Source organism: Dipodomys ordii, unplaced genomic scaffold, assembly GCF_000151885.1.
Source record: "Dipodomys ordii isolate 6190 unplaced genomic scaffold, Dord_2.0 Scaffold18, whole genome shotgun sequence".
Taxonomy (NCBI): domain Eukaryota; kingdom Metazoa; phylum Chordata; class Mammalia; order Rodentia; family Heteromyidae; genus Dipodomys; species Dipodomys ordii.
In genome coordinates, this window is record NW_012267234.1 from 17026309 (window position 1) to 17046924 (window position 20616).

Genomic DNA, 20616 nt, shown 5'->3' on the forward strand with positions numbered 1-20616 from the left:
GGGGGGGGGTCCAGTCATGGGGCCTGAACTCTGGGCCTGGGCGCTATCCCTCAGCTCTTTAGCTCAAGGCTAGCACTCTACCACTTGAGCCATAGTGCCACTTTGGGCTTTTTTTTTCTTTTTGCTTATGTGGTACTGAGGAATTGAACCCAGGGCCTCATGCATGCAAGGCAAGCAGTCTACCACTGAGCCACCTTCCCAGCCCCGGGAAATGCTTGTTTTAAATGGCACAGTACAATCAATACTTTGACATTTCAATGATATCATTTTGGTCACAGAATAGTTAGATTGGAGGAAGACAAGTCAGGATGGAATAGTGGGCTTTACTAGTTTAGACAAATATTGAGAGCTGAGATAGAATGGACCAAAAAAGATGGTGACTAATAGATTTAGGAAATATTTAGTGTCTCTGACACAACCTGGCAACAGATATGGCAAAACAGGAGGTCCTTAGAGTGACTCCTAAGTATCCAACTTTGTAGTTGGACTGAGTTGAGGGTCTCTATAAGTCATCTGAAGAGCTTCATAGTCCAAGATAGGCAACATAACACAAATGTGATAAAAAGAGAAATCATGGGCTAACTTAACTGAAAATTTAAGCAAATTTCCTTAGGCATAGTATAACTTATTTAGGGATCAATCACTATGTCAAAGATCAATCTGACAGCTCTGCCTCCCTTGGGAACCTTGGGAAACAAAATACTACATACTCACACCATTCAAGTACACAGGAAAGGCCAGTACTTTTCTCTCAAAAAGATCTCACTGTGATTCATTTGCTTTTACACAGTTATATGGTTCAGCACAAGACTCCCTCTGATAAGAATTTTAGGTGAGGGTAGGATAAACCTCCTGGAGACCAGTGTTATCTAAGAATGGAGAGAGGAAGGAGCTGATACAGGAAGGAATGAGGAAATGGATGGCAGGAAGGACCATGCTAAGTTAATACTAATTTTTTTCCTTCAAGTTCTGGATTACATTTATTTTTGTGGCCACAGTTAAAATAGTTTATATGAATTCAGTGTTTGTAATGATATATAAACTCAACTTAGAATCCCAATCACATTTAGGTTTCTGCTTACAACCTGCCCAGTTCTACCAAAGAAAAGGCAAAACAAATACCTTGAAAGTACTTACTACAGAACAATCTGTTTCATTGTTATGTTCTGTACAACATATGTTACTAAAATTTTTCTACATTAGAGAGAAAGAAGGAGGGTGGGAGAAAGAACAAGAATATTGCAATTGCTTTTTATATACTACCTAAATTTTTCATGAGGTTTATCTAAGGTGATATAGTATATCTCCTGGGGGCCAAATAATATCATGAATTATTGGTTAGAGTTTAGTGGAGGCAATTCAAGAAAAAGACATTTTTTTAAGTATATAAAAAGTAAATTTGTCATGTTCAAATGAGCCAAGGACAGATATCTATCTTGACCTGAGCATTCATTTTTTATCACAAGTGGATATACTCAGATATCCTCCTATATCATCTGATGAGAGCCTATGATGTTTTTGAGCTCATTTTTCAAAAGAGGATGTGAACTTCCTACTCTGGAAATATTTCCTAAAAGCTCTATCATTTATGAAATCTATGAAAGTTATTTAAATAATTTTCAATCTATTTCAGTACAATTTATGTGATAGAATGAACTTGGCTTTACCTTTTGACCACAGGACTCTGGGAGTTCCTAAGCAGAGGTAAAACTATACTTCTCTACTACTTCCTGCATAGACTTAGGTGTAAGCAGAAACTTTGGTTTGAATTTGGACAAATGAAGGCATTGGAGTCCTATTAACAGTAGGAGAAAATGAAGCAGAAACCCAAAGAGCCTACTCAATTTTGGAAATAGACTCAAAGGTCTAGCCCAAAGTCTAGAATGAATAGACATAGATTAAGGATCGTATTTAGAATCCTAGTGCTCTTACAATATTAAAGAGTCTTAGCAATTATCGGATCCAACTTATTTTGGTAAGTTACGTTTATAACCTTACAAAAATTATTACTGGCTAACTAGATTTAAAAATTTGTGTTTGTGAGAGTTCTTGGGTTTCTTTTCCCTGAGCTTCTGATTTCAGAAGACCTGACTTTAAAGTTCAGTGTGACTGTGGCGATCACAGATTGCCACCAAATCTTGCTTTAACCATCTGGAAAATGAAGGCGTATAAGACTAGCGTGGTAGTAGATGAAATGTTTGTGGAATCCTCCTTTGAACAATAAACTATAGAGGTTATTAGAACTGGATCTGATCCAATCCACTGACATCCCCCAGAAATTTTAAAGTAGACCAAGTCTTTCCTTGTTCCTCCAGACTCTGTGTGTGACTTCCAAGCCCATTAATAGCTTGTACAATAAGGGATAGTGAGGCAGACAGTCACAGTAGAATAGAGTCATCCTTAAGGGCTCAGGCATAGGCTGCCTGAAAGGACCCTGAATCTTGAAAGTAGCCAGTAGAACCATGTAGGTGTCCCCTAGCATTTTCTTTGTGCCACTGCTGCTACAAAAAAAACAGTTAATAAATTTCACTAATATGTATGGGGGTGTTCACCAGGGATCTTCAGAAGGAGTAATTTTCACATTTAGAAGTATTTTCTCATAATGGGTAATGGAATGATGAAATGAAAAATGATCTTGGATACTTATGAGTCTAAAAAGCCTTCAGACTGAATAATCTATGGTGAATTAGACATAATGGTAGCAAGGAAATAACTCATTTACTGCAAGGTCCACTTAGTTATTTAATCACTTTTACTCTCATACAAATACATGTTCCTATGCAAAGTGGTAAAAAAGTTAGTAATGGCATAAATTGTAATATGTAATGACAGCCTATTGAATGCTATAATGGGAGAACTTTGTTCCAGATAATTCAGTGATTGAGCCAATACTCTATGGCTAGAGCATGGTACAAGAGTGGTGATTGGAATTTTTCATTTTGTCACTAGGCTATTATACACTATGAAACAGGGATACAAGAAACTGTCAAGTCAGACTTGGATCCTGATTGAACTTAAATGAGACCATTAAAGTGAGAATACTTTGGGAGAATATTGGTAGAATACAAGTTACCATGCTGTAATTTTATTTTTTAGATAATTTAGACCAAATTTAGACCAAAAATAGAATAGACATGAATAGCCAGGTATGCCAAACACATATATTACCAGAAAAGGTAGTCCTGGAGATAGGATAGGTATGCATTCAAATGTCCCATTTGGATTCTGATATCATTAAAAATAATCAGCAAAGAGCACAATCGTCAAATCATGTTATGAGTACCTATTACCATAGGGACACAAAAGCATGAGGCTATCAGTAAGGGCTAGAGAAATTACAAGGAGCTACAAGAAAACTGAAATGGGAGGAGTTTAGATAGGGGAAGTAGGAATGCAACTCTAGGCCTGTTTGTGTTCTGAAAAATATATGGAGGATTGGGGTTAGAAATATAAGTCTCGGGCTGGGAAGGTGGCTCAGTGGTAGAGTGCTTGCCTTGCATACATATTGCATGCATGCCCTGGGTTTGATTCCTCTGCACCACATAAGCCAAAAGAAAAAAGCTGGAAGTGGCACTGTGGCTCAAGTGGTAGAGCGCTAGCCTTGAGCTGAAGAGCTGAGGGACAGCACTCAGGTCCAGAGTTCAGCCCCCACGACTGGACACCCCCCTCCAAAAAAAAAAAAGAAATATAAGTCTCTAAATTGGTGTTAATGTTGTATCCTTACCTTTTTGAGCCCTTAAGATATTTTGAAAAATAAACTGATTTGGGATCTTGCTCTAAGATAAGTATACATACTTGTCAAAGAAGACTCCAGTATTGGATGCTAAAAAACTTTTCTCCTCTCCTGCCTCAGCCTCACTAAACTGGGAAGTAAACGTTCTCTATCGTTCTCTCCACCGAGAGAGCAGTAGTAATTATCTTCATTCTTTGGGCTGGGCTCTTGTTTTCTTGGTTTTTGTTTTTTTTCTTTTCTTACCTTGTGTCTTTTTGCTTGTGTTTGTGTTAGAGACAGGGTCTTGCTAATGTTAGCCTCAGGGGCTTCTTCCCACTGCTATTAACTAGCTGGGTTATAGGCACTCAATACTATGCCTGGCTCAGTTCTGGTTCTTATTAAGAGCTAATGCAGAAAAGATATTGTGTGACCAGCAATCTGCTATAAGCCACATACACTTTAGTTTTTCTTTTTTTTTCTTTCTTTTTTTTTTTTTTGCGTCCGGTCGTGGGGCCTGAACTCTGGGCCTGGGCACTGTCCCTCAGCTCTTCAGCTCAAGGCTAGCGCTCTACCAATTGAGCCACAGCGCCACTTCCAGCTTTTTTCTAATTGCTTATGTGGTGCTGAGGAATCGAACCCAGGGCCTCATGCATGCAAGGCAAGTGCTCTACCACTGAGCCACCTTCCCAGCCCACACTTTAGTTTTTCTTATAGCCACATGAAAAAAGCAAAAAAAAAAAAAAAAAAAAGAAATGAAATGAATTTCAATGTGTTTTGCTTAACAAAATATATGTAATCAATATAAGGTCATTAATAAGATATTTTTTATTTTCTTTTCATGTCTTTTATATTCTTGGCAACGTGATGTGAATTTTAACCTTTTAGCACATCTGGACCTGGACTGTTTACATTTTAAGAGCTTTGTAGTCACGGTGGTTTACAACTACTGTATTGGACCCCCATGTGAGTTTCTTCCCTAAAACAAGGTTTAAGCTTGATCCTGCATTTGTGGGATTTAGTCCCAAAAAGGGTAGGGGCTTCTGCTCATTCTTAATGACCCACCCAAAATTAATTCCTTAGTATCTAAAGAGTTAAAGTATTTATTAGAAGAACTTTAATGAGTCATGATTTTCTTAGTTTTGGAAAGGAAAAACTCACAAAGGAAAAAAGTTGATAGACTTACTGTTATAAAATCTAACATTTTTGGATAATGAAAAAAGCCTAAATTTTCATTAAGAGAGGCACTTAACAGAATGGAGGACATATTTGTCTCCATTCATAAGTTTCAATGAATAATCATACTATATCAAATACAAGGATTAAAATTCACATCTTATTTGATTTATGATAAATTTAATAATTTATATAAAAGGAAAGCAAATAACTAAGGAAACATTCTCTCTACTCTTTAAAGAAATTAAAATTGAATTATTGTTAAAGCAAGGTAATTTTGAATACTTATTAATGGAGCAAACGTGGTAATACTGATAAAAGTGTGGCAAAAGAGAAGATTGGTAAAATTGTTTTGAAGAGCAAATGATGCAATAGCACTGGAGCCTTAAAACTATTCTTGTTTTCTTACCTGTAATTTTACTCCTAGACGTGTATCCTAAGGATATAACCAATTAGAAGAGAAAGTAAATGTTTGAAAATGTTTATTTCCACTTACCTGTAATAGTGAAAAATTGTGAAGTTGTTAGGCAAGTGATACTAGATCACCTTAATGTAAAATTATGCCATCAGAGTGGCAATTATGAAAATTACATGCAAAAATGTTAATGGTGTGTTAAATGGAAAAGAAAAATGCAAACTTTTATGTTCATGTTGATTACAACATTATGAGTCTATATATGTGGGCAAAAGCCAGAGAAGGATTATATAAAATAAAAAGAATTGAAAGGTGGAGGGATTATGGATGAATTGGTTTCTTTGTTTTTTACAAAATCCAAAATACTAGATAAAAATATTAGGAAAAGAGATCTGGGAAAGTGGCTCAGTGGTAGAGCGCTTGCCTTGCATGAATAAGGCCCTGGGTTTGATTCCTCAGCACCACAGAAGCAAAAAGAAAAAACCCGGAAGTGGCACTGTGGCTCAAGTGGTAGAGCGCTAGCCTTGAGCTGAAGAGCTGAGGGACAGCGCCCAGGCCCAGAGTTCAGGCTCCTTGATCAGACCCCACCAAAAAAAAATATTAGGAAAAGAGTGTATGTGCCTATTTCCTTCTCATCAAAAATCTCATAATATATAAGAAGTTATATGAAAAGTTAAAGTTATAACTATAACTGGTAACATAAATGAATGCAATCAAGGATGCTTGAAAAAATGCAGATGTGCTTATGTTGATGGAAGAAAATATAGCCCATAGGTAAAGATTTGGACAGTGGAGGCATCATGCCTGGAGAACCTCTAACCCTAAAAGCAGTGCATCCAAGAAGCCTGAGGAGCAGCAGGATATTTATTTGGCCTTATGTGAAAGAGCAATGGAATATGTGAATATTGAGACCAGGAGATGGGACATGTAACTACTGATTCTTAGTAGCCAAAGAACTCTGATATGTACTTTCTGAAGATGAGTTATCTGTATATTCTGTTCCTCTCATTATTATCAAATATGGTAGGCTATAGGAGATAAAATAAATGTTTCAGTTCCTGTTGGTTTAAACCAATGCCCACCTATCCCTTTAGTGTAGCAATGGGGATTAGTTGCGACACAGATTAATAGTTCAGTGCTGGCCACCAAGATCCAAGCTGAAGACCTTTGCTTAACTCATGGGGAGAAAAGCTTCTGCTCTCTGTTTAGGAGTAGAGGTAAGAGATCTTGCAGCTATGTTGTGTCCATGAAATATTTATTTGATTTTTGAAATTAATGGTGAAGTAGAACACAATCCAGCCAAGAACAGTAGAGGCATGTTAACCTAATATTCCCTGCTTTAGTGTTTAGTGTTTGAGGATCGGTGTGGAAATAGTGCCTACCCATCTAAAGCCTGCCTATTGGCCAGCCCCAGCCTCCTTTCTGTTCTCTTTCTTACATAAAAGTATCCAAGGAAAACCATAGAGCACTCACTGTTCCTTTGAATACAGCCTGAGCAAGACAGAGTAAAGTAAAAAAGAAAGACCTGATAGAAACATTGACTCCAAAAAGAGTGTTCCATGAAGTAACTGGATAAAAAAATTCATACTCAAAGACTACCCAACTCATAGAAATAGAGGCAGATTGTTAAGGATAAAATATAGTCAACTCTGTGTGCTTTACATTTTAAGTTATACTATTTCAAATGAATGCAAGTCACTCATGGCTGACTGCATATGCATAGGATATAATGCTGCATTGTTGCTAAATTAGATTAAGTGAAATATAAAAGATATAAAACCCGGGCTGGGAAGATGGCTCAGTGGTAGAGCGCTTGCCTTGCATGTCTGAGGCCCTGGGTTCGATTCCTCAGCACCACATAAGCAAAAAGAAAAAAGCCGGAAGTGGTGCTGTGGCTCAAGTGGTAGAGCGCTAGCCTTGAGCTGAAGAGCTGAGGGACAGCACCCAGGCCCAGAGTTCAGGCCCCCTGACTGGACCCCGCCCCCCCAAAACAGATATAAAATACACAATGAAAACAGCTGACTATAATTCATTATTTTCTGACACAAATTAAAGAGCCTCTACATGGTCACTCTCTGGGAATAGCATGAACAAACCCTTTGAAAACACACCTTCTAGTGGTATGATGACACTGAAAGATGGCAGGAGACAAAAGATCAGCATAGGTATCACCTGGGAACTTGCTGGAGAATCTTCCCTAGGCCTACTGGGTCAGAAACTCTTGAGGGTGAGCACAGTAATCTGGTTACTTCTGGTGGTACTGGGGTTAATTCAGAGCCTTATGCTCGGTAGGCAAGTATTCTATTACTTGAGCCATGCCTCCCCAGCCTATTTTGTTGTAGTTTATTTTTCAGGTAGGTTCTCACTATTTTTGCCTGGACTGTCCTTAGACTGTGGTCCTTCTACCTATTCCTTCCTCACATAGCTAGGGTTAGTGATGTGAACCACTACATCCTGTTTATTTGTTGAGAGAGGATCTGGTTAACTTTTTGTTGGGGCTGGCCTGGAACCTTGATCCTCCTAATTTTTGCCTTGAGGGTAGTTGAGATTAAAGTTATGAGCCTTCATGCCCAGCCTGGAATCTGTGTTTAGTAAGTTCTCCAGGTGATTATTATGCCTGTTCAAGGATAGAACCATCATACAATGAATTGCCACATCTAACTCAGAGTGATCCAAAATTTCATTTGGATTGAGTATGGATGGAAGGCTTCTATGAAGAGGTAACTTTTAAATCAGTTGTGAATATTAAGAAAACCCTTCCATGGTTCTCCACAGGGGGAACAGAGAGGATAGCTGGGAATAGATTAAGTTGGGTTGAGCATGCACAGCAGAGGACCTGAAACTAAGAGGTCTAGAACATAGTCACCAAGGCAGGTGGAAGGTGCTGGAAGTGATGGTCAGAGATGTAGGCAAGGACAGGTCTTCCTCAACTTAAACAGGGCATGAACCACCTAGACATTTTGTTAAAATGCAGTTTTTAATACAGCTGGTCCTGTGTAGGGGGTGAGAGTAGGCTTTTTTTTAAAAACTTGCTCAGTAATGATGCTGTCCCAGGTCTGTGAGCTGCAATTTTAGCCACGAGAGTGCGCTCAGCCATCATTAGATACAATCCAACACCAAATCCTGTGGATGTGTTATGGGTAGTTTGAGTTTGTTTCCAGTTCCTGGCCCTGTTTATTGAGATTTGATCTCATCATAACCTTGTTCAGTGAGGGGCCAATGATTGAATTATGTAGCCATTGGGATAGTCCAAAGTCATTTGCAATTGTTGAGATTTGAAAAGGAAGCAAGTATTAAGCAAGTATTAAGGGGCAAAATCTGGCCCAGCATGGCTTGTGCGGGCCTAAGGAGGGTAAAGGGAGAGACTTGGTTATCTCAAAACCTAGCTCTTCCATTTTCTTCCACTTGGGTCCTCTGCTCTTAGGACTCCTGAACTGACCAGAGAACCTACTCTTGTTGCTGTCTTTTTTTTTTTTCGCAACCACTCGCCCTCTTCTTCCCATGTTCCTTCTTTCTTTTTTTCCTTTCACCAGACACCTGTTGATAACAGGGCATGTGCTCGGAGAACTGTACAGTGCTCTGGGTACAAAGGCGAGTGAATTTAGTCCCCAGGTCATCGTCTAATGGAATCATAAAAAGGGGAAAAAAACCTATTAAGACAGGGCTTCACCATGGCCTGCTGAGAGGAAGGCAGAAGACAGATGGCCAGTCGGAGAAAACAAATGCTGCCATTGCTAGTGAGGGGAAAAACAAAGGCTTCAATGGAGTTTTGGCATTTGAGCTAGATTTTAAAGGGTAGCCAAAGAGAGAAATCAAATTGCTGGAGTCAGGTTTATATGCAAGGAAGGATGGTTGACTTATTAATGAGTCATCCAGTGTGAAAGAGGCAGTGTTGTAGAACATTTAAATTCATATCATCTTTGCCTTGGGGCTCAACCACTGGGGTCTTTTTTTAAATAGTTGGGCTACCATGTATTTAAGCATAAAAATACCCAAGAAAGTAGACATGGATATTTTTCTGTTTAAAATCAGGCCAAGAAACACAAAGAAAGATTCATATGCATCTCTGAATTTTTTTTTGAAGTCTGAGAGATTATATATCCTGCCTTTCTGAAAAGCTGAGGAATTTTATATTTTCATTCTGGTATTATTTGGAATTTATGTGCTACATACAAATAATAATAAATACATTATTTTCAGAAAGATGTTTTGTTCCAATTGCTGGGGAAAAATGAGCTCACTCACACTTCACAAACCCCCTCCAAATTATGCTGTTCTTCCACCAGAATGATGCTCATCAAGTCAACTGACAGCTTCAATTTTGTTAAAAAAAAAGTTGACATCTAGTCTGGGCATCCTGCCTGCAGCATGGCACAAACTAAGGATGAATGGTAAGTTAACGAGCCCTTCTACCTCCTCCAACCCACAGCATGGGGGTACAGTAAACAGTATCTGGCTCAGTAATATAAGGAGAATGAAATCACATTCCTAGGCAAAAAAATTAAGATGGAAAATTCTCAGCTTATCTGTCAAAGCAGCATATGTCTCATCATACAGCATGATCTCCTTGTGGACACTGCCCTTGTTTTATCCCTGTTAATGTCTCTGGTTCCTCTCATACAATCTGGCTTGTAATAGGTGCATCCAAAAATGTTAGTGTAGTTAAGTAGAGTTTTATCTTTCTTTGGATGGAAGCATGAGCTTTATGTCTTCCTAGTTGCCGGAGTTCCTAAGAAAGAATTTGCTTAGCTAAGAATTCTGTGGCACATGCAGAGATTTGTCACAAGAATGTCAGAGAGGCTCTGCTTCTTTCCATTCAGCCCTTCTATTCTGTTCCTAGACATCAGGCTGCTCAGATTCTTGACAGTTTTTGCAGAATGATTCATTTAGACCTTCTTTAGCATTCATCTCCTTCCTGAAATAGTTCGTTGGTAACTGAGATGTAACATCAAAGATGAGATGGATAGAAATGTCATGAATATCATAGTTAAATGTTGACTTCTCTTGAGGTCTGAATCCTATTGTAGTAAACATGGTGACAAGACAGGATTCCTACGTAAGCTATGTGTCGCTGGCACAGCAAGCAGGTAGCCTGAGGGATCAGTTTCTGCTCAGAGAGCATCTTAGATTTCTACAATCATGGAATGGGGTACTTTAGAGGTTATAGGAATGATGTATTCAAAGTTTGTGCTTTTGTGCATGACGCAAATGTTCAGCCACAAGAAACAGACACATGCTTCTAATGGCTTACTTTTCTTGTTTAAAGGAATCTGGTTATTTGAAAGCAGATTTACTGTCCCTTCAGTCTTTCCCTGTTTCTTACTGCTAAGGCCGACAACAGATCTTTTTCTATTGCATATTGTTTCATTGTTGCAAGAGAGCTTCCAGAGCATTTGAACATGGCCATGTTGAAGATGTTGAGGGGAGGAGAGTAGGCGCAGGGGTTCAGGATGTTCTTGTCCCTTCTAGGAAAGCAGAGTTTTTCTAGGCATTCTCCCAGATGATTCTCTTTAGCCAGTCCTGGGTTCATTACCACCTCTAGACACAAAAGAGTGCAGAATGTGGGGGATCCATTGCTGCCATGGAAACCTCATCAGGCTGTTGGCAAGGAAAGAGGAGGACAGACATTGGTGGGAAATGAGCCATGTCTACTATAAATGGCAAAACATACCTGCATTCAACCCTGGGGAACAAAATATTTTTGGTAATATCTAAATGTTCATATGATGTAAATAAAAAAGTACTAGAATATTATGTTAGTCACTCTGCCCAGTACCCTAGCAGAGTATAAAACAGAAGTGGATTGTCTAGTTTTGACTATTCTGGGCAACGGTAGTTGGCTGTTATGTCAATGTGATCTATTTGCATTTCATAATTATAATATTGAACTATAAAGCACATTCTTAGTATTCATCTTGAGACTTTTAAAAGCCTCTCTGAGGGGCTGGGAATGTGGCTCAGTGGTAGAGCGCTTGCCTTGCATGCATGAGGCCCTGGGTTTGATTCCTCAGCACCACATAAGCAAAAAGAAAAAAGCTGGAAGTGGCGCTGTGGCTCAAGTGGTAGAGTGCTAGCCTTGAGCTGAAGAGCTGAGGGACAGCGCCCAGGCCCAGAGTTCAGGCCCCACAACTGGACCCCCCCTACCCCCGCCAAAAAAAAAGCCTCTCTGATTCGTCAGCACCACTACAGCCAGTGATCAGCTAACTTGCATCAAGATGCAAGTACTGGATTATTTGCCCCCCAGAATGACTTTGTTTTTTACTGTACACCAGCCTCCAAGGACTCAAATTGGTACCTTAGTAAATTTACAAATGCCTATTAGTCATAGTCCTTCAGGCCTTTTCATAAACCATAAGAATCATGAACGTTAAACTTGAAATGGAAAAATGCCTACTATGTATTATTTAAAGTGCTTTCTTGTTGCCGGAAAACTATTGAAGCACAATGACAGTTCTTATCAAGTATTGAAGTGGGTGCATCATTTCAAGCATTGTCTTCAGATATTGTCCCACTTGAGAAATGACCAGGTTGAAGGCTGAGCTTTCTTTGCTTTCTGGACTTTTAATCTGTCCATGTATACAACCAAAGTCCAATTTAACATAAATGGCCCTTGGGTTCTTATAGAAGAGTAGATAAGAGATAAAAGAGAAGCAGAGAATCTGCATCTGGAGGAAGGGAGGTGCTCAACCTTAGAGGAAAGGGTAAAAATTGGGCCTACGATCCTCCTTTATCCTCTTTCTCTTTGCTATCCAACTATTTCTGCAATGTCTTTCCCACTTGGTTGTTTTCTTTTTTAAAAACAATACACTTCATCACACATTCTAGGAAAAGGAGTATGCTAAATGCTTAAATACATATATCTATGTCTATATCCACATCTGTACTTAACATCCTTTTCTATCTATGGATATCTATTTGTTCTAGACAGACAAATTGCCACTATATTTGTTCTTAGGAAAAGAAGGTTTATCTTTTTATGACAGATTAATTAGGTTTTGTGATTATAGATTTTATTGTTTGATGTGAGGATTACACAACTCTATAGAAGTGGAAGTTCATCCATTAATTGAATCATTCTTTTGATTTTGCACATAAAGTTTGTGCAAAAGTCAAACGCTAAACTTTAACAAAATTATATGTGGATTCCGTTGCTAGAGAGATGAAAAACATTCTAACCTTCCTAATTACACCTTGAATTTTAGGCATCCTCCTCCATGATATATACATTGCATGTATGTTTTTTCACTTTGTTTTTTCCCCCTCAATAACGGAGCACAAGGTTGGCCAGCTTGAAGTCAATGAGCATCTAATTGAGGCTAATGACGTATCACTTTTCATAGACCTAGTGATTTCTATCTTTGTCTCAATTGTATTGAATTAATGAGATCTATGCTTCTCATCAGGGGGTATCAGCACATTTGTTATTTTTCTCCACTCGTGCAACTTGAACAAAATGCAATGAAATATTCATATATTTACATGAATGTTACTTTGTCTTTAAAGATGGAGATGCTATTAAAACAGAAATAATATTTGGCCAGAAATGCTACTGTGCAGTAGAAAACCATATACAGACATGAAGCAGCTTTTATAGAGTCTCAAGTATTCAGCTTATACAGTATCAGTGTGTGGACTGCTTGGAAGTTGAATGCACAGAGATGACATGGCCCATATGACATGCAGTTGTGTAGTTGACCCTCAATCACAAACTGTGTGTCAAATAAAACTGGGACCAAGAGACAGAACTCCTAACTCTAATTCACTCCTCAAATATTTATTGAACACTTACTCTGGTATACTAGATACTGTTCTGGATATGAATGCCCAGTTTCATTTGATCCTGGGCTCCATCCTTTCGTGACACCTCTAGGAGTGATCCCAACATGATTTTCATCTTTATAACTTTCCTATTAACTCCTTGTCTTCATGTTTGGTTCTGTCTATAGGGGGGTTATATTTGGAAGAGACTTTCTTGTGTTAACATCTGCCCACTTGGGTTCCTCTTTTGTCTGAGAATAGAAGCCAGTCCAGCCCAGAGTCTTTTAATATACCTACATTATCCTGAAATATGGACAAGAGCCTTGCAAGAATGTCTATTTACTAATGCATATAGATATTGTATCTAAGCATTAGAATTTAGCACTCTTAAAGGAAAGCCTATGGTGAAGGATATTTTCTATTATTCCCACACTGTACTGCCACAGAATAGGTAGAAAAAAGGAAGTCACATGAACAATTGCTCTGTAAGGAGAGTCACAGGCTGACTTAGTGCCTTTGAGGAAGGCACTAAGACAAAGTTTATGTTCAGGGTATTTATTAAATACTGGGCTGGGGGCATGGCTCTGTGATATTATGCAGCCTAGCAAGCTCCAGATCTGAGTTCAAATCCTACTACCACCAAAAATAGAGTGAGGGAGGTTTGCTTCAGTGACTTCAGCTTGTAACCCTAGTTGGGAGGTGAATATTGAGGGATAGAGGTTGGAGGTCACTCCTGACATAAAACTTTGTAAGATTCCATCTCAACTAATGGCTGGGCACAGATTATACTGAATGGCATGGGGAAGCACAGGTAGGAGGATTGCAGTTTAGGCTGGCCCAGGCATAAAATGAGACCTTCACCTCCAAAATAACCAATGGAGCAAGGGGCTGGAGTCATGACTCAAGTACTAGAGTTGCCTGCCTAGTAAGTGGTAGGCTCTCAGTTCAATCCCAGCACTATAGTCCATAACAAAATGAAGAAAAGAGAAAAAACAAATCAGTACCTGGTAATGAGAAGGAAGAGGAACAGGGTTGGGGGTTAGGTAGAAGGAGAAGGTGAATTGTGATGTAAGCCTGGCAAAGCCTGTACCCTAGGCTGACTGTATGGAAAACAACACACAGTCCATTTAAGTTGACCTGATTGGATTGAAATGACTGTGCCTTTTCAAAATCCTATCAAAATCTCAGCAAGCTATTTTGTAGTTATTGAGAAACTGTGTCTGAAGTTTATAGGAAAAAGCAAAAGATACAGAATAGCCAACACAAGATTGAAGAAGAGAAAAGCCAGAAGACTGGCTCTACTCAATTTCAAATGAAAACAAGAAGATGCTATGGCACATCTGTCTGTTAGAGTGGCAAACAAACACTAGCAACAAAACCGATAAGCATCACTACCAAAAAACTTGGTTATACTAAGGGCTTAAAAAGTTATAGAATGATAAAACCTTTCTTTCTTTTCTTTTCTTTCTTTTTTTTTTTGTTGGTCGTGGGACTTGAATTTTGGGCCTGAGCACTGTCCCTCAGCTCTTCAATTCAAGGCCAGCACTCTACCACTTGAGCTACAGAGCCACTTCTGGTTTTCTGGTGGTTCATTGGAGATAAATGTTTCACGGACTTTCCTGCCTGGGCTGGCTTTGAACCGCAATCCTCAGATCTCAGCCTCCTGAGTAGCTAGGATTACAGGCGTGAGCCACCAGTGCCCAGCTGATAAAACCTTTCTTTAAGTAGAGTGCGATGGTGCATCCCCATAATCCCAGATGCTCAGGAAGAGGCAAGAGATCACAAATTTGGGGAGAGTTAGGGTAGAGGTATTGGTTAGACTGTGTCAAAAACAAGGTTATTGAGGGTGTGCCTGAGAAGTGCATAATGGGACCATAGTCTCTTCCTTTCCCTTGCTCCTGGCCATGAGATCAGAAGTTTTGCTTTGCCTCACACTCCTGCTACAATGTGTTCCCTTGCCCAAACATGGCCTGGACTTCTAAAATGTTGAGCAAAATAACTCTTTTTATAAGTTGGATTATGTCAGGTATTTGGTATAGTACTGGGAATCTGATTAACAGACATAGATGTTGATATTTATAGATACAAATGCATATTGGTGCCAATGTGTATATACTTATTAGTATAAGTATATATTTCCTTGTTTGGTCAGTCGTGTGAATCTGGTAGCAATACCACCTAAGAAATAATAGACACCTGTAATCCAAGCTACTCAGGCAGCTGAGATCTGAGGATCATGGTTCAAATCCAGCCCGGGCAGGAAACTCCGTGAAACTCTTATCTCCAATAAACCATCAGAAAACCGGAAGTGGTGCTGTAGCTCAAGTGGTAGAGCGCTAGCCTTGAGCTGAAAAGCTGAGGGACAGCGCTCAGGCCCAGAGTTCAAGGCCCATGACCGACCAAAAAAAAAGAAGAAATAATAGACATGCTTGGTATCCAGATCATGATTTCAATGCAATTCTCCAATATGGGAAATTAGATCACATGGGGTAGGAAATATACTAGGTAAACCTGGAGCATCTTATGTGCCAACCTGTAAGGAAATTCTAAGAAAAAAACACCAGTAATATAATATAATACCCCACCCCCCATAAATCAAAACATTCCTTCCCACCTCCATATTGATGGGACTATATCAAAGGGTTGGGAGCCAATTGAAAGCATTCTCAATGGCACACTGTAGGACAATTTGATCAATAAAATAAAGCAATATTGGATTATAACCCTTGTATAAAATCAATACCAGTGCATTTATATTGATGTAAACAATTAAATACAGGATACAGTACAGAAATATTCTATGCAGGATAAATACAAATAATTCATGTGGATACTGGGCTCCTCAGGGAAGTAGAACACAATTTCTTCTTCCTCTTAGAGTTCAGTATGGAAACTTGGCAGAGGAGGGTACCTTCTCAGTGAGAAAGCTGGCAAACAGCCTTTCCCTTTGATAAGATGTGATAAGAATGACACTTTCCTTCAGGGATGTTCCTCTTTAAAACCCTAGTCTACTCATGAGAAAAACATGGGACAGTCTACAAAATACCCAACCAGTACTGTACTTCAGAACTGCCAAAGTTATCAAAAACAAGGATATTCAAGAAACTGTCATTGCCAAGAGGTGCTCAAGGAGACATGACTAAATATAATAAGATGTTCTGGATGGGATCCTGGAAAAGTAAAAGGAAATTAGGTAAAAACTGAGGTAATCTGAATAAAGTATGGACTTTTGTTAATAATAATGCATGAATATTAGTCCATTAATTGTGACAAATGTTCTATGCTAATGGAAGGTATTAATATAAGGGAAATTGGGTACAAGGTTTATGGGAACTTCTTATACTATTTTGGCAATTTTTCCATAAATCCAGTACTTTTATAAAGAATAAAGTTTATTTTCAATTTAAAAAATGCAGGCTGGGTGCCAGCGACTCACTCCTATAATCCTAACTACTTGGGAGGTGGAGATCAGGAGGATCATATTTGCTTAGGAAAAAAGTTTGTGAGACCTTTCATCTCTACCAGTAGCTAGGAACAGTAGTTTGCACCTGTGATCCTAGCTAGCTGGAGGAAATATAAATAGGTCTGTCATGTATAAATAGGCCTGTCTTGCCACAAAAGCAAGACTTTAATTTCTTTTTATCTTTTTTTTTTTTTTTGTCGGTCTTGGGGCTTGCACTCTGGGCTTGGGCACTGTCCTTGCATTCTTCAGCTCAAGGTGAGCGCTCTACTGCTTTGAGCCACAGCGCTACTAAGACTCTACTTTAAAAATAGCCAGATCAAAAAGGCATTGCGTTAGGTACTAGGTGGGGTAAACATGATCCTGTCTTCAAAAAGCAGAAGTTTGTGAGTCCACAAGGCATATGAAGAGTATTCAAGCCTACTGTGGGCAAAGGGCTTTGGAAACCTAGGGTTTTAGATAAATTGAAGACTTCTATCTTACATCTTGTAAACCAGTCAGTATTCTTTAATTTCTGTGTAAGTGGTTTGAGAGGTGATTTCCTTCCTACTTCCAGGGCTGGGTTTCTGTTGTTCTTAAGCTCTTACACATTGTATGCCCTGCTCACTGATCTCTTTGCTTGTGTATGTGTATGTGTCGGTGTAGACATGGTGCTAATCCTGTTTCTTTCTTTTTTACCCATACATATGTATTGTCACACTTTATTAGAGAAAGAAAATATGGAAGGTGTTTGCATTCCATAAATATAAAAAAAACTTAAAATGGTAGATTTGACATCCAGTTCTTAAAATTTTCTTGGTCAGTTCTCTACAAAAAAAAATTCTCATGGTTCCCTGACATGCAGCCTCCTGTTTTCTGCCATAGTTCCTTTTCCCTCTCTCACTTCCCTCTGCCTGTCTCCAGTATATTCTGGTTTATTTCTTCTGCAGCAGAGTTTACTTCTTCTGCAGCAGAGTTTACCTCTTCTTGCTCTACTTATGAGGCAAGTTTGAGGCCTCACATTCTTCACGTCTAGCAAAGTATGGATCATAACATACATAAGTTGTTTTTAAAAACTGATAAAAAGCCCCTCGGGTAGTAACTGTTAAAATAGCAATTTCTGCTACATGGGGTCAGATAAAAAATCTAGTATCTGAAGCCAGGTGCCAGTTGCTCATACCTATAATCCTAGCTACTCAGGAGGCTAAGATCTGAGGATTGCAGTTTGAGGCCAGCCCGGGCATAAAAGTCTTCATGAGACTCTTACCTCAAATTAACCACTCAAAACCCAGAAGTGGTGCTGCGGCTCAAGTTGTTGAGCACAAAAAGGCTCAGGGATGGCACCTAGGCCCTGAGTTCAAGCCCCATGACTGACAACAACAACAACAACAAAAATGCAGTATCTCAACTTTGAAAAGTAAGTAATTGGGGCTGGGAAGGTGGCTTAGTGGTACAGTGCTTGCCTTGCATGCATGAGGTGCTGGGGTTGATTCTTCAGCACCACTAAGCAGAAAAAGCCAGAAGTGGTGCTGTGGCTCCAGTGGTAGAATGCTAGCCTTGAGCTGAACTGCTGAGGGACAGCGCCCAGGCCCAGAGTTTAAGCCCCATGACTGACAAAAAAAAAAAAAGTAAGTAATAAAGCAGATGCAGTCGTGTGTTGTCTGTCTCTACTGCAGGACACAATGGAGAGTGATTATAACTGGGCTGGGAGGAGAGGACACTGGGGGTCAGATTCTGTCTTCCCTTTTCTTAAAGATGAAGAGAGAATAGGGAGAGAGAAGGAGGAACTTAAGTGCTCTCTTCTAGTAGTTTTTGGGCAACTTATCTGCTTTCAATTGGTTCATCACAACACTATAAAATGTCAGGTTGGTACCTCAGTTCTGCCTGATGCATCAGATGAGCTCTTCCTTGTTATTTGCTGCAGTTTGATCAAAGTTTTGTCCACTTCAATTAGGTTTTGAATGGGATAGGGTTAACTTTGCTATGGCTGATACTAGGAATGCCCCCAAAACATTAGTTGTTGGAGCTGTGATTTACTTTATTATTCAAGACAGCATCTCTAAAGTAGCCATAGTTACACTTGTATGATTATATAAGAATCTATGATTTTGTACATTCTTCTATTCTGACTCCTTTTTTATCCTGCTATGATTAAGAGGGGGCCAATTTTCCCTCACATGTTTATCCTACCTGGAAGGAAAGTCAGAGAGTGTGTTAGTCAGGACTCCTTTTATTGCAAGCTATAAAAACTGAACTAACTTCAGTGGAAGAGTGAGAGGACAGTACAGCACCTCTCCAGGGCAAGTGAAGAACTAAAGGATTAAGAGCCTTGGTAAATACTGTTTTCCCATTTCTTGTCTATTCCTCTGCTACCTCTCGCACTTTGTTTGGCTTCTTTCTGTACACAGGCCTGTCTCTGAAGCCTCTGATTCCCATCTGCCTACTTAGTGTCTCTAGGAGAAGGATAATAGTTGATTTTACATAATGTTTGTATGTAAGTTCCAGGAAAGAGCTCTAGGGATCCCATCTTGAGTCACGTACCAGCTACTGGGGATTATGACAGCCCCAGTTTATGACCCTAAGGAGGAGTGGATTAGGCGGCTCTGACAGCTTCGCAATGACAAGAGATGGCTTCTAAGGCAGACAAGTAAAAAATATCCATTTCTGTAAGGATGCTGGTGCTTTTTCATGATGAGATAATGGGTGTAAATAAATTCCTGGGAAGATGTTGAGAATAAATAGTGAGGAAGTGAAACTTCCAAGGCTTTTCTCCTAAAGAGCAGAGTTTTCTCTCCTCTTCTCTTCTTCCCTTCTCTCCCTGCTTGGTCTGGGTCCCTTCTTCAAAAGAGAAGGCAACCCACCTAAGCAGTGTGGATTATATGATGTTAGGAGCATGAGGTCTGGATAAACTGGCTGCGAGAATACCTTCTAGGACCCCTGGACACTGCCTTTGGGCTATCAGGCCCTAGCCTGCCATGAGACCTCATCAAGAGTGAGTGTGGTAGTCAATGCATTGGGCTTTTACCCACTGACGCCTCATTCATAGGCTTCTCATTCTGAACTGGCTAGAATTTCGAGCTGGTTATGGTTGGTAGTCTGCCCACTCTGGGCTCCACAAGTCTGAAAAGGAAGCATAAAAAAGGCTTTTATTTCTCTCATGCCCAAGAGGTTGGAAGTCCCACTTTCAGGGGGCGATTCCTAGTTCTGAATAAGCAAGTGGCTGAAGTGGAAGCAGAGGAGAGTCTTTTTTCCCCTTTATTCTTGTTAATGGTTGCAATGGATTATAAAATGGAACCCAGCAGGTATGGAAGGGCTTGTGTCTATTTCAAAAGCACCGACACATTCAGAGGCCAAAGAAAGTCTTTTCTGAGTTACCATAATGAGTGTTGTCAGTGGTTTTTATAGCTGCAGGTCCTAGCAGGGATTCTGGACCAAACTGATGCTGTTTCATTTCCAGTTCTAATCACAGCCTAGCAGAGTCAAGTTAGAGTCCAGCTGGGGCTCTTTAGTAGGTTCAGGAGAAGCTCCACAGAACTTATTTAGAAGTCATTTTTGAAGGCTTCCCATGTACAGGCCTGGGCAAGGATGGCAGGCTGCAGACCCCTGCTTACAGGGAGCTCACAGTCTAAACCACAGAAGTCCATAAATCACACACAAGCACAACAAAAGAGTGATAGGCGCTAAGAATGGAGGGTGGTGGAAGCCAGTGCCTTGGTTTGGAAGAGACATTTTTTTGTCCAGGTAAAGATGAGAGTTAGGGTGGGGAATGGAAGGAGGAATGATCATAATATTGTTCCTGGGATCTATCCATGACCTCCTTGGGAGTCCACAGGGAAGTTTAAGAGGCTTTGAGGCTTTTTGCCTAATCTTAGGGTATTTTAGTGATTTGATAATATTTCCTGGGCAAGCAATGAAACATCTCAAGATTGGTTTAAATTAGGGTGTTTTGAAAGAGCCATATACAAATTAAAGCACATTTTTTTCAGGGGGGGGTCTGGTTGTGGGGCCTGAACTCTGGGCCTAGGCGCTGTCCCTCAGCTCTTCAGCTCAAGGCTAGCGCTCTACCACTTGAGCCACAGCGCCACTTCCGGCTTTTTTCTTTTTGCTTATGTGGTGCTG